This window comes from Cupressus sempervirens, chromosome 5 (assembly GCF_028749045.1).
Source record: "Cupressus sempervirens isolate cs-2001-9-10 chromosome 5, ASM2874904v1, whole genome shotgun sequence".
Lineage (NCBI taxonomy): Eukaryota > Viridiplantae > Streptophyta > Pinopsida > Cupressales > Cupressaceae > Cupressus > Cupressus sempervirens.
Window position 1 is genome coordinate 45,053,497 of NC_143122.1, and position 16,195 is coordinate 45,069,691.

Consider the following 16,195-nt stretch of genomic DNA (forward strand, 5'->3'; position numbering starts at 1 on the left):
TTCACAATAGTGAAAAGTGATCTATATGCATTTTAAAGCTCTTTCATTCAGATTTATGGGGTCCTATGTCTATGTCTACTGCTTCCTTCAGTGGTTTCTTGTCTAATATCATTTTTGTTGATGATTACTCTAGAAAGACTTGGATCTATTTCCTTAGAAAATAAGGAATCTGATGAAGTACTGATGAGATTCAAGGACTTCAAAGATCTAGTTGAAAACCTATCTGAAAATAGAATCAAAATCCTGAGAACCGATAACAGAGGAGAGTACACTTCAACTAACTTTCAGAATTGCCACATTGAAGTTGGGATTAAGAGGAGTTTTGTGTTCCCTATAATCCTCAAAAAAAGATGTTTGAGCTTAATGGAGATCAAATTGAAAGAAGGGTTTCAATATTTAGTTTCAGAAATTAACTGCAAGGTTAGAAAACAGCTAAAATTGCACACTGCCGAGACTATGAAGGTCTGCATTTGGTAGTAGAGACACCCACAGCACTGAACTGGGGAACGACATTCTGTATATTTAGCCAGCAGTGGTTAATTTGGGGCCAGTGTTTCATAAAGAAGTTCTGGATTTGAAATAAAAGAGAGAGTTTCCATTCATCATCGAGCAGTAGTCTTTTTTAAGGGCCTCAATCAGAATTTCCGGGCAGCATGTGTGTGAACTGGGGCACATTTATGCTATTGCATGATTCCAAAACTGATCCGCATATTGGGGCATTAATTTAGAGCTTCAGCAGGGATCTGTAATAACATTTTGAGTTCTCTTTGACTGCATGCAAACAAATCCATGTTCCCTGATCTTTGTTATTGGATAGATGTTATTGCATTTGACTTTGTCAATAGAATCATTTCATAAAAGGTCAGTGGAATTGAGTGTTGGAGAAGAGATGCATCGTAATTCAATTAATACATGCATTAATATATGTATTTGAATTGCAAAATCATTTAAAACAAAGAAAGTAACTGTTTGTGTTTTAAAACTACAGATCTTAAAACGGCACTAGGATACAAAATAAAGGTGATACCCAGTGGTTAGCTATTTCCCATCTTCGGCAAAACCTATTTGGATCTAGACCAACTTAACAAAGCACATGGGCTCTCTACACTTTAGGCTCTGCTAACCAAGGCGGGTTTACCTAGGGATTTCAACTTCTCTCCATATTTTCACATCACACATCGCTTTAGAGAAGATTTGGTCTCTTAATCTTCTTGAAATTGAAATTAACTATTGATTTACAGCAGCCAACTATAAACTCAAAAGCTATTATAATAAGTGAATGACCAACATGTAATCTATTCTCACAGACTTTAGATAATTGATTTGATTTAAATGTGAATTATGCAACTAAATAATTGTCTCAATTTGTATCTCAATTGATGACCAATGCCTTATCCATTGTTACATAGAGTCATATCAGTAAACCTTGACCTATTCAATTGACTTGCAATTAAATATATCAGTTGTTAACCTCGAATCCCATTCTCATTATATCCCTTCCATACACTTAGAAACCCTATCAATTCACAAAAGCATTTACTTAATTGCTTGAATTAAAAGCAACAATGAATTGATATTCAACTCATCCAAGATGCACTAAACTAAATGAACTTTGTTCATTCAATCTCAAAGTGACAAATATATGAAAATGGAGACAAAATTTAAAGACACGGATATTTAAAAATACCCTTTTGTATTAATCTTCTTGAGAACAATACACATATCTAATAGAAAACTTAGAATACAATTCAGAACTTGACAAATCTGTCATTCAATGATCCACTATATTCTCAGAATACAAAGTTGAAACAACATGAAATTAACATAAGAATTTGAACCGATTACAAAAAAGCATTATCATTAAAATGAAACAAAAACCGGACCGTCACTCCACATCTTGGAAATCCTTTTATAAGACAAGGATTGCATACAAGCTTCAGATGGGAGGACATTTGTCAAAATTTGATTCAAAACAAATACAAAGACATCAAATACTTTTTTCTTGCAAAACATTCTTTGTACTTGGACAAAAGATAGGAAGCAATTCCAAAACTGGCAGGTAGCGATCTCTCTTCAGGTGTCTCCAAGATGAGCATGTGTACAATTTTAACAACCTGTCACAATCACTGTCTTTTCTCTATTTTGTCTCTTCTGCAATTTAGCTGTGATTTCTAACTGCTTCCCATGGGCTGAGCTTTAATTGCTCCAACTACTTCCCACACATAAATCTCTCTTTTTGTTGGCCATTCAGTGCCTCTAACTTCATCCAAATCACTAACTGCCTTGTTCCACCTGGCATCTGTTATGGCTCTTGGCTCGGTTACAAACCAATTCATGTCAATCTCTACTTTGAAAAGAGAATCAATCAAATCATTAAAGCAACATTATCTGTATCACCATAAAAAAGTGACGCAACGCAAATCCAGATGTACCCCAAACGAGGTGATCAAGAAACCAGCAAACAAACACACAACAAAAAATGAACAAGAGGGACGAGATTCAAATCCAAAGAGACGATTCATATATTTGAATCAGGAAGTTTACATCCAACATGCCCGATTGTACGGCCTTCCAGGTTACGGCCATTACAAAGAAGAATACATATTTCAAAGAAGAACAGATCTCCAAACTCAAATGCGAACTTCTATCTCCAAGCGACTCCACATTAAGACTCCACACTCCCAAACTTATTCATGACTCCAAAATTATCATCTACATCTCCATGTTTAAACAATAATGACTAAGACTCTACCCAAGATCCCCTTAAATACTTGCACGGCCACAAGTCAGCCTATTACAAATTACCAACTAAATGAACCCTTACATTAAATGCATAACCAAACCACAAGTCAACTCTCAACAAATATTAAATACCCATCACAAAATTAAATACGCACAAGGTTGGCCCAAATTGGAACTAGACATAGAAAACTCAACAAAAGAAGGAACAAAATGCTGACGCTCGGCATCAACAGGTTCACTCAACACATGCATGAAAACTCGGCACATACTAGAAAACTCGGCACACACTGCACAGTGAAATGGGATAACACGCTAACCCAAGGGTTAACACGACGTCAGGAAACTTCAACTCGGCAATGACTGAATAGTTACTAGCACTCGGCAATGTCTGTAACTCGGCAACAACCAACAGAGCAGGATAACGCGATGGCCAGGATGCTCCTGCATCAAAAAGGTTGTTACTACTTCTAGAGCTAATATTGAGTCAAAAGAATTTGACCATTCTTGTCAATCTTTTAACTTATTGTTAGCATCCGAAATTGGTAGGATATGAGAATCAATTCCCCCTATCAAAATCTTCATTTTATTCTGCACAATTTGCAACTTACCAGTAAAGAAACCAATTAACTCTTTTACTGTCTCCAAACCTTCCTTTACTGTGAAAATCTTATCAAGTAGATCAAGCTTCTTTGCCATTAACAAAATTAATCTTTCAAAAAATTGATTATGTGGTCCCCATTGGTTAAAAATAGGTGACAGCCATAATAATGCTTCATTGCATATATGCTCAACACCTTGCAGAGAAATGAAAAGGCTATGTGCCTATTGAGAGATCTTTAAAGTGCTTATCTTATGGCATATCATACCTTTTAAAACATTTGTTCTTATCTCACCACCTTGTTGTTTGTTCCATCAGCTTTGGTTTGTTTGTTTCAGGTGCCATGCTCAACACTGCAAAGGACTTAGAGTATATGTTGAATGCTGACCTTCTTTGAAAACCATCAACACCAAATGCCTCATATGAAATTGCATTCTCTTGTCTTCTGATTTGGTTTAGCATGAATGCTTGCTCAAGATCCCAACCATGCACTATAAGCATTCCACTCCTTTGTATAAGGTCTCTAGCCTCTATAGGAGTCATTTTCTCACTTTTACGATCATATGCCTGCAATTTATCTACCAATTCTTGAATCTTCTCCTTAGATTCACCTGGCTTGAGCTTCAAGACCAACTTACTTTGTTTCACTTTGTACAAAAAACTCTTAAACTCAGCAGATTTCAAGAATTCATCATCTTCAATAAATTTCTGCCTGGATGATTTTGTCATCCATTCTGGCTGCTATCAGTTGTAAGTCAGTCAGAGAATTCTCTGCTGCTATTACTCTATCTTGTAAATAATTTTGCCTTAAGTCAATAAAATTTTGATTTTTACTGGGCATCAGTTGTAGTGTCCTCTATTTCACCTTATCAGGTACTTGGATCACTTTTTGCCTTTTGTTGCCCTTGGCTACACATGACACTTGTTGGTGCTTAAAATTGTAGCCCAAATTTTGAGCACTAATGGAGAAATTAAGCCCTATAAACACTTTTTGATGCCTAAGTACCCGGCTGTACTTGAGAAGCCCATGAGGTGTTTAATGCTTCTAGCACCTTTCACTCAGTATGTCTATGCATTTCATGAAGTTAAACTAACATTCCGAGCCATTTCACAAAGTCCCGTTTTAAGCATTTGCCAATTCTGCATTTTCACCTAGGTGTCAAGTAGCGACAGGAGGCTGTGTTTGCAAGTAAATATCTCGCATCCAGAAATGTGTCATGACCCGCCACTTTGGGAGTACCTAGTGTCCATACCCGAGAACCTATGTTTCAAATTCCGAGTTGTTTTGAGTCCGTTTGACTAGGTTTTGAACCCCTCAAAGTTGGTAGTTTACTGTTTTCATGCTGATGCACATTGCACATAATTCTGGGAAGCCCTGTTTGATGTGTTATAACTTTGACCCAGTTGATCGAAATGTTAAAATTCTTGTTGTGTTGCATTTTAGAGGTCAAAGACTTGTGTTTCAAGTTTCAGCTCATGATGAATCCGTTTGATCAGTTTTCAAACGCAATTCCAAATGGAATTTCTAACTTTTTACTGGTGTAAGTGCAGATTGATCAGTACACCTATTTAGGACATTATAACTTGAGATCTGTGATTGGTAAGATCGAATGGATTGTACCACTGTGTTGTCCTCCGAAAATACTCTAAGTGTTCCAAGTTTCAAGTTTTAACGAATTCATTTGCACATTTTTCCAGGGCATTTCCATTTGCAAAAATGTTTTCTGTCAGTATTTCCAGTTTGCAAAATCCAAGTAGCTCACTTTGACCGCTCGCCATTTGCGCCCAGTTATTCATCATGAGCCCAAATCCCAGATTCATACTCTCCTCATGATAGTGAACCAACGCCCCAAGTTTTATTTCCCCAAGTGTCAGTTTACCCAATTTTTGAAGCCGATTGTGAACCAAATTTATGGTTTTCTGACATGTTTTCTTGCAGGCAATTCTGAGGCAACTTTGACAGTCGATATCTTTTGACCTCGAATTCGTCATGAGAGGAGATTCGACGGGGTAAAAGTATGTGGGACAAAATATCAACACGCCTGCTTTCAAAGCCTAGTTACTTGTTTGGATCGGTTTTTAAAGCCAGCCGATAGGCCTCGTAAGCACAAAATGACAGTTCGCAAATCAATGGTGAAATGAGTTTCAAATGATCAATCAATGCTCAAATTCGAGTTTAATTAGTATCAGATTGATCAATAGGTTACTTTGCAATGTCAGTTGTCTGAAAACGAAAACTTTTTAGCCGGACCCACTTTGGGGCCCGACTACTTCTGTCAAATTGATAAGATGCCAGGGGAGGAATTGATCTTGGAACCTCTTTAAGCCCTCTAGATTTGCTAGCAATGCAAGTACCTACCAAGGTGTACGTAGGAATGCGCTACTAGCATCCATTTATAGAAGAAGCAATTGAGAAGATCAAGAGTGATGGAATCACTAAATTTGTTGTTCTTCCACTTTATCCTCAATTTTCAATTTCTACTAGTGGTTCAAGTCTACGTCTTCTAGAAAGCAATTTCAGGGAAGATGAGTATCTGGTGAGGATGCAACACACAGTAATACTTCCTAGTATCAGCGAGAAGGATATATCAAAGCTATGGCAAACTTAATTGAGAAAGAGCTGCAGAAGTTTGAAGGCCAATAGAGGTTATGATATTTTTCAGTGCATATGGCGTGCTACTTACATATGTTGAGGAGGTTGGTGATCCATATAAAGCAAAGATGGAAGAGTGTGGGATTGGTTATGAATGAACTCAAGGCAAAAGACATCACTATTGATCACACTCTTGCATATCAGAGTCGAGTGGGACCTGGGGAGGTGGCTCGAAGCTTACCAAGATGCCCATTTTAAGAAAGAGCCTGTGAGAGTGAAGTGAAAACACCAAGGCAAATCATGCCAATAGTCGCCAATTTAAAGGGGAGTTGGCTGAAAGCCAAAGAAGGGCGGCATAACAAAAGTCCACGCCGGTCAAAGAAATTGATTACGCTAATCAAAGGAATGAGACGGCTCAAAGTCTGAATTTCATTATAATCAATAATTCACACGTTTAAACAGTTATGCCGTAGACTACCAGGAATTGGTGATTTTAAAGAAATTTATTTGGCCTTCTTTTATGTGAATTTCAAAAATGGAAGGGTTATCCCTTCTCATGGAAGCTTTCTGACTTTCACCTCCTTCTCTCAAAAAGAACCCACGCATATGAAAAAGACAAAAACCAGCACATAAAAAAGGGAACAGGAGAATCTGCATGCCAAAGACCAAGGGAACGAAGCGTAAGAGCTCATGGTAAGAGAAGAAACCTGCAGTCAACGGCAAGAAGACCACTATCTACAGGCAGGGAACGCCTATATTAAAGCTCGACATGCAACCTGAAGGGGGAGCGCCATTGTATAAGGGAGCTCGATAGAAGAAGACGACCATTGAAAGGAGAATCCAAGCAGCCAGCACGTCAAGGAAAAGAGTAGCCCCACGGTAGAAGAGTACAGCGTATAAAATAGGGGCTATGAAGGTGTTAGAAAAGGTACCCACGCAATCAAAGGCAGAACACACCAAACAACATAAGCAGATCCACGCAAAGCCAAGGTACTCACGCTAGCAGACAAAAGATGCCATAAGTAGATGGAACAGTCTCCACCCAATATCCCACATTTGTTACGGGTTGATGTTTTTAAATTTTTAAATAGAATAACACACAAGTCAACTGTTGTCTTCAAGACAAGCACTTTTGAAGCGCAAGCTTTGTTGTGGGACCCGCTCGGCTAGGCTAGTGGCATGCAAAGTCAACAAATTTTGACCTGTAAGAGCGAAAAGCAAAACCCAAGGCTCTACGAGGTTACGCTCAAGCGTATGAGTGGCAGTTGAGATGTTAAGTCTTCTCGATGCTATGCGAAAGTTTCAAGTGTATGCCCGTAAGTCGAATTTCAAAGCCTTCGTTGCTTCGCTCGGGTCATGAAAGCGTAAAGGGAATTCACTCATGTAAGAGTGTAAACCAAATTTTTAAAAGTTCTGGTGACACGAGTAACCCGTATGAGCGTAAAGCCCATGCAAGTGTAAAGCAAGAAGTTGAGAGTATGCACGTAAAGGAAAAAATGAGAGCCTCCGATACTACGAGGAATTGAAGATAAGGATTAATTAATATGTTAATTAATTAATTAAAATATTCCAAAATGATAATGGTGGCCAATCATAATGCAACATATGGCATCTCAAGATTGGAGGGAGAGTTTGAAAATAAAGTGAAAATGAAATGAAAATTTGAAAAGGGTTTCAAAGATGGAAAATTTTAAATGATTTTAAAGTTTGTATATAGTTTTAACTATATAATTTTTTTAAAATTTCATTTTTAAAGCTCTATTTCTGTCCAGGAGCCTATTTTTCAAACGGCCATAACAGGGGCTTTTTTTGTCCGAATTAGACACTTCAATATATTGTTGGAACCAGGAGAAGCTGAATTTTCTGAATATGAGGTTAGATTTTGCACAGCAATCCACTGGTTCAAGTTATAAGTAGTTTTGTAATTTTCGAGGCCTTCTCAGTGAAACAGGCAGAATTCATCATAGGATGTCAAAATCAGTTTGGAGACAAATATAAAGGCTTATTGAAGTCTGAATGTGAAGAAAATCAATTTCAAAGGGTTTTCTTGTCTTTTAGAAGTCATTTTTTAACTGATTTTCACTTTTACTTTGAGTAAAGTTCAAGAATCAAAATCAGTTATTCTTCCTTTCAAATATCTTAGATATTTTGTGTTGGTAGAAGCCAAATGATGAAGATTTGATTCACCAGTTGAGGGGAGAGATTAGAGAGATGTTTTAACTTGTTAGGAGAGGTTTTTCAAGTGGACACGTGTCAAATGTAGATCAGATCCGAGAATTCACTCTTCTCCTATATCTTCTTTTCTTTTCCTCATTGTAAGGTTGGTTCCAGTCTTTGGAGAAAAACTAATCACTGTTGTGATAGCATGTTTTGGATCCAGTTTTGATGTGTTCCCATACTGTGATACCACATTTTTTTCAGCAAATTTCTCTTGTATGAACAGCAGTAGAAAGATAAATACAGCTAGTTCTGATATGTTAGCTATTTTTCATATTTTGATTTCATGCATTTGATTGTATTGTTTCAAGGAAATGAATGCAAATGAGCAAGAATTTCATTAGTTTCATTCTGATTCTCGTCTCCCATCTCAGTGAATTTTCAATGTTTTATGATCTTTGAACAAAGAGCATAGGTCATAGTTGCAATCCCTTAAAGCTATATGTTGTTTCATTGTTGCCTATAGCTCAAGGGGTTATGTAAATGCTTCAAAGAAATCAGCAGGGTTGCAAGTTTATTGAGGGGGATATCATGTAAGAATGAGATTTAGATTGAACATGGATGTCTATTTACAAGGTGAATGGATGGATCGTATATCTGAATATATAAATAAGTATCAGGTATCTATATGTATGTGATTAATTCATGGAATTTTCCAACAGATAAGGCACTGATCGTTTCTAGGATCACAAGTTCATTCTGCTGCATATTAGGGGTTTTGTTGAATTCAACATTATTAATCAAAATCAATTCAGTTTTTCATGTTTTGTAGTGGGCTGAAAAGAATTACCCCTCACTTAGCTTATGGGTTCATAGGTTATGATCTATAGTTATTTCATTCCTATGTTATTGCGTAAGTGTTAGAAGATAAAAGGGGTTTTTAATCTGCTGATGTTAGGTTCAGATTTATGTTAAATTGCACTAGTACCATATCTTAGAACCTCAAGGTTAATCGCCTAGGTCTGGCAGAGCCTGAAGTGGAGGAGTTATGCCTTATAGTTGGCCCAAGATTGCAATTAGGTACATCCATCATGGGAAGTTGCCAACCTTAGATGCATTTGTTTGGTTTCTTGGTCATTTTCAAAACTGTTAAATCAGGAGCCAACAACACTGCCGCCGACTCCTCTTCAACTTTCAAAACTACATAAAGCTCAAGGGACTCAGGGTTTACCCTTCCTTCTTCACCTATTGGCTCCTTAGGCATTTGTGCGATGATATCATCATAATTTTCAATCATCTTCCTTAGCCTATAGGAGTATGGGACATCCAAGTAAAAACCCTTGAAATTTGGGTCTGTCCTCTTCTATTCATTCTCCACCCTCTAGATGTCATCAAATTTTCTTAATCTTTTTGTGGCTTCCCCTTCAACTACAGTGTTTGTAATTAAATCTTCAAGGGGCAATTCCCTAGTGTTAGGCAATACATAACCTCTAATCTCTTTCAAGGTATTTTCATGAAATTTTCTAGATCATAGATTCTATATGGGGTAGTGGATAAATTGTAATGCCTAAGGAATACATGAATTTGATCTAGAGACTCTTTCCCAATTGAAAAGTCTCCTATCCTGAAACATCTACACAAAAAGGTGCCTTGTGCAATCTTGGCCCTAAGTACTCCCTATCTACCATGATCAGCTGTCATAGAAATTCAATGATTGCAAGCCTAGGAAGGATATACTTTGGTAATACATGAGGTGGTTAGGGACATGCAAAAAACTCTCGAAGGAGAAAAAGTTTGGAACAAGAAGATGTCACCCCAATTGTGATCTAATCTCTTCTGTTCAGGCAAGAGGGTTGTTCTTAATAAACTTTTCAAAATTTCAGAGGTCCTAAAAAAACTGGGGTCTAACATTTTCATTATTACTACACTGAAATTATTGAAAAACAAAACAGAATCAAAGTAATGGTAATATCTATCCCATACCTGTGTCCATAGTTGTACTGGTAGCTCTCCATTCTCATCAGATGTCTGATCAATGAAATTCGGATTGATGTATCCCACATTCTTGTATAAGATAAGATGCATCAACAATGAATAATGGTGGAATCTGAAATTCCCCAATTCTCCTCTCTGTCCTAATTCAATCTGTCCTTTCATCTTCTCAATGATGAAACCCACGTAATCATACTCCAAATTGTGGAAGGCATCCTACACATCTTGGGCTATAATATATATTGATCTAAACATCATATCAAAGCCATCACTTCCCACTACCTTGTGGACACCATACACAGTCTTCTGAAAGTAATTTTTGAACTTGCTCACGGGCATCATTTTCTCTACCTTCTTAGGAAAATCTCCTACCCTTTTGAGGTCCATAGGGATATGATGCATCATTGCTTTTCCACTATAAGCACTTGTATTTCTTTCGAACTTTCCTTGAAGTTCATCTATATCAAGTGGGACACTCATTTGACCTGCCAGTCCAAAAGCTTCAATGAACGAAGCACAATCCAGTGTACACAAAATACTCTCGTCATGTCTATGGAATAATTTGGTTGTTCAATTGTATGATTTGATTAGGGCTTTCATCAAATCAACATCCACATATACCTCTAGGAATAGTAGCTTCGCCATATTTCTTCTCCATGGGTTGCAGATGGGGATCTTCTCAAACCATTGTTGTAACAATATCTAAACAACTCATATCCATTAACACCAAGGTAGATTGCATCTCTACAGAACGCGTACAGGTCTCTGAAATAATGATTATTTGCAGAGATGGCATTTGACGATTCTGGGAATATCTTCATCCATTCATCTGCATATTTATTCGGCTTTCTCTGTTGAGTCTTTCCTCCTTTTGAAGTTGATGTTTCTGCAACTTCCATGTCTTTAGCTTGAATCTCTTCTACCTCTTTCTTTGACATCTTGACTGCTAATATGATCTGAAAGCTCTGCAACTTCTCAAATTCTTCATGCTTTGTAAATGGTATTTTGTTTTAGCCTTGAAAATGTCTTTTGTGCTCTATGTATTTCATTAACTTCTTTGTTGCATTGATTTCTTGCATTTGCGAGCTTTAATTCTCAATTTTTCTATCACCTCATGGAGCGTCGACTTAATTATCCAGCTTAGCACTTTTTCGTACTTTTAAAACCTTATTGGTCAAAACCTTTTTGTCCTTTTCCAGCTCAGAGAAAGCAAAAATCTTTTCCATGTTATATTTAGGGCTTGCAATCTTACGCTCAATCCCTTTTCGTATCAATGAAGAACCCTTTTATATTCCTTATGTCCTTACGCTCATCAATTTACCGTGAGATTGGAAACATCACCTACAACGTTATTTTCAAACCACAAACCCCATGCCTGGCAGTCTACAACCATTTAAGTAACATCGGCATTGTGCATTGAAAACTTTACTATCTTACGCTTCAATGATACCCGTAGCATCAAGGCCTCTCTCTTGTTGTCTTACGATCTCATGCTAACAGCTATACAAACCTCCACCGTAACTCCGAGAACTTTTCTTCTAACTTTTGCCTTAACACTCCGACCATATGCTAACAGTTACCTCTATTGCTTACCGTAACCCGGAGACCCTAACTTTAGCTTCACTTTAATCTCCTGATCATACACTTGACTCTTTATTGTGGCATCAGGACCTTTCCGCTTTCATCTTCCGAACTTACGCTTCGCCTTATTTCGTAGCTGCAGGAATCTTTACATCTCACCTTGTGATCTTATGATCTTTCACTTTTCAAATCCCCGAAAGACTTTACACTTATGTGCTTAATTATGCTACACTTATGTGCTAGGCCCCACATTGTCAGATCGTAAGCATCATATGACTTGAAACTTTACACTTTATGATCTCACGCTTTTGATTTATGCGTATGGTCGGGACACCATAGAAAAGCATTTACGCTTTTACTCTACTCCTTTCATCGTAAGATCGTCACACCTACTGATCTTCACAAAAAATACTTACGATGCTACACTCTCAAATGAGCGTAAGATCGAAACCTATGTAAAATACTTTTACGCCTTTACACTTGTGTTAAAAATCGTTATCTCAAGAGACCCATGAATTGCCACTTTACTTGCACTAAACACCCTTACTGTAACATCGGGAGACTAAAAACCTAAGACTTACGATTCCATGCTAATGAATTTGATCATGAGATCATAAAGAGACAAGGAAGGTTTGAAAATCAATTGCGATCTCCCGCTAGACACAAAACCTAAGGTTAAAACCAACTAGATCATGAAATAAGAAATTTTTCAAATGTTAAGCACGAGACACAAGTCTTAGAACATTTGTATGATCCTAGGTTGAGGCAAAAATTTGAAATGGATTATTGCACAAACCTGCTAGGTTACGGTTTTTAAAGGAAACTTGACAACAATATATGAGAAACCCTAGTTGCACAAAACTCTTCATGACATTTTGACAATATATTTTCAGAATTTTAGCACAGTGAAAATATAGGCTATCAGTAGCTATATACATTTAGAAATTAGAAATCTGAACATTGCATGCCAACTGTTTGACGAAATGTCAAACATCTAAATTGAGTTTTCTGGAGGTAGAACCAGCAGGGTTCTTACAGCCCCTGTGTGTGCCAAATCTGGAGCTTCAAAACAGGGTATAGGCAGGTGCAGCTCTAAACTCCAAACCCTCATGCCAACATCCTCTCAGTCTGCACCACCAATGGGGTCTGTGGAACACAGTATGGCATCCATTAAAGTATAATGAAGAAGGGGATGTTAAGTAATGTTCATCTTAAAAGTGCACAGGGTAACATGTATGCCTGCAAAATTGTGAACTCATGGACAATGCAACACAATTATTTGACAGAAATGTCTGAAAGGGATGTCATTTCTAGGAATGAAATGTGACATTTCATGATATAACAAATTTCATTGTTGAAAGGGGTCTTCAAAACTTCCAAGCAATCTACAAATTACAGTGTTAAATTTGGAGTTCCAGAGCCATGAATGCATAATCCTTGAAGCACAGACCAAAGGTGAAAGAGATTATGTGTTATGGTGTATTTGTAATAATCCTCATGGAGATACATGCAAAATATCAAAGCATTGCAAAGAATGTGGATGCTTATCAGAGTTGTGTTGTGACCTATTCACATATCCCATCAAAGATGGGACCCCTTGCTTTTGTGTGCTTGGCCCTTTTTTTGCTTTTGTCGATTGAGAAAAGATAGTTTTTGATGTCCTAGGTCAAGTTTTGTTCCATGTCCTTCAAGATTCCAATTTTGAAATGCTTCTTGATTTTGAGTTTTGAAGTTAAAATTCCTAGAGAGTGCCAGCAAGACTTCAGGGTTTTGCAAACAGTAACTCAAAGGAGGATTGTAAATGTGTCAAAACATGCAGAATAAAAGATGAGAAGAATGCTAGGTCTGGAAGTATCTTCAAAAGGCATAGAGATATTAAATATTCTAGAGATGAATACTTTTATTAATATGCTCAGAATTCAGCATGTAAATCAATGCACAACAAGGAGAAAGATGAAAATTAGTAGATGTTGAAGAATCAAATGCAAAGGAATGAAAAAATTCGAAAGCCAAGGAACTTTTGAAATCTTTAACTTACCTCCAAGTCCCAAAGGAACATACTGACATGCAAAATCAATTGATTCAAAATCGAAGAACCTTTGTTCTACACACAACCAAGAATGATCCACAAAGCCAGTGTTTTCAAATATTCAAATATGTTATCACACCCAAAACTGAATTTCCTTTTGTTAATGTTATAATTCTGTCGGATAAATTATATTATATATATGACAAATATTATATATGGAATGATTAACTTATATTAAGAGTGATATATATATATATATATATATAGTTATATAACAATTATAATATATTGAGGGTATATTACTTGTATTATAACTATAACTAATATAAGTTAATATGTTAAAGAGACATGTCTCTTCAAGAGACATGCCTCTTTATTTCACATTTATATTCATCCAGGTTGCGATCAAGACAGCAAATCAGAGATCTAATATCACAACAGATCATTTCCTAGGAATAATAGAATCACACACCTGAAATAATGATGGAGAACTTCTGAACCACTGAAATAACTATATCTCTGACTCACCTTGTGCGGCATCAACTTTCTAGTATGTAGCACCCAACACAGTATAGATCTTTGAGGAATTTTTATTTTAATTGTTGATGCCACCAGCTAAACCAAAGAATTTATTTTAACTTAGATAGGAACCAACAATGGAAGATTACGGGGTTATAACTTGATATGTATCAATAGAAAGGAATGAAGAACATTGTATACGTAGCGAATCGTGATATACATAATGTGTTATACAACTATGCCGACATAACATAACATATCTTTTTAAAGACATTCCTCTATATATTACAATAATAGATAAGTCGTCTATTATTAGTTAATGGTTATCTATTGTAAATATCTAGTTAACTTCAGTTAGCTTTCACTTTTTTAGCTTTATCTGTTAGAATAGAATATTTCTATTCTTTTTGATAGTTTCCTAAGGAAACATCGCTTTAGTCTTTTGTATAAATTGACCTCTTGGTCTCTATTGATAACAAGCAAGTATTTTACCAATTACTTCCGTAATATGGTATCAGAGCTAATACTTGAAGTTTTTTCAAAAATTATATAATTTCTTTTTTGAAATTATTTGCTTCAAAATTTTCGGAATTTTTTCTGCAATTTCTCAAAAACCCATCTAGGGTTTTCCATTTTTTGAAGAATTCATGTGTTCACTGTCATTTTTCAGCTGCTGAAAATCAAAGATCTGGAAGTTGTTTTTCTGCAACTTGGATCCTCATCATATCTGAAAATCGCGAGCTAGGGTTTCAGTTTTGGCATTTGTTTTTCTGCAGTCAAGGAACAGCGTTTTCGAGGGTGAAATCACAATTTTTTATGCTAAAATCTCTTTGCCTATGCTGTCTCAGGCAAAAATGCCCCTGTTCTGATCAAAATCGTCTTTTTCAAACCTGCAAACACCATTTTTCTATTGCTTTGACCTTCAAATCCACTGACTGGTTTTTTGGCTCGAAACCCTAATTTTTGGGGTCAGAAATTTTTTTCCTTTGCAGATTCTTGGTGGGTTTTTCAAGAGCTCAACTAGGTTGTCGTCCGTTTTTTCTAGGTGCCTCATTTTTCGTGCCTCAATTTTTGAGCCAGCGGATTCAGAAAACAACAACATATTCCTTCTAAGTTTTTCGAGCTCTCTTCTGGGTCATCCATATTTTTGCCTCGAACAACATGCCTTCACAGATTTTCATTGAAAGACGTACCATGGCATCTCTGACAAATATTCTGCTCAAGCATAACTCCAAATTCAATGGTCGCAATTAGGGAACCTAGAATATCAGAACACCGATCAACTTGTTCTAGGTGTTACGAAGCATTCGACTTCTCCAGGTCCTGATCAAGATACATGGGATCTGAATAACAACGGCAAAAATCTGGACACACCTCAAAGGTCTTCATGAGACTTCTGACAAGAGCAGAGCCTTCTTTCTGAAAAACACTCTGTTTTCTATTGTCATGGATGAGTGGACCACGCTCCAGGCACACCTGAATCGGATTCAGGAAATCTGTGATCAGCTACTTGCCATTGGTCACAAGATGGAGGAAGAGGATATTGTGGTAATCACTCTTCGGAGTTTACCAAAATCCTATGAGCATTTTATCAAAACTCCCAACATCACATCTACTAGTGTTGATCTAAAGTTCACTAATCTCTACACCCTGCTGCTTCAGCAAGATCGGTGGAAACAACAGTTCGGTAATAGCTCCAATTCCAACTCCACTGAGCAAGCCTTTGCTGCGAAATCCTTTCAGAAGGATAAGGGCAAGTTTCAACAACCATCTCAGCAAAAGTCTTCTGCTCCAGCATCCGATGGTACCAAAAAGAAGAACATTCAATGCAACTATTGTCACATGAAGGTTGAATGTCGAAAACGCTTAGCTGTCCAGTCTAAGCAATCCGGTTCGCAACCCAAAGCGAACAGTGCAAAGCACACTAAGCAAGAAAAATTTGCCTTTTGCGCCTTTATGGCTAAGAGACCTGTAGATCATGTGA

General features: G+C 36.9%; 1 protein-coding gene across 1 annotated transcript in view; it reads right to left on the reverse strand.

Annotated features, from left to right (window-relative positions):
* The window catches only part of LOC149554473 (glucuronokinase 1-like), a 133,153-nt gene that overhangs the window by 82,010 nt on the left and 34,948 nt on the right, over positions 1–16,195 (reverse strand). The gene's annotated exons all lie outside the window — the stretch shown is intronic.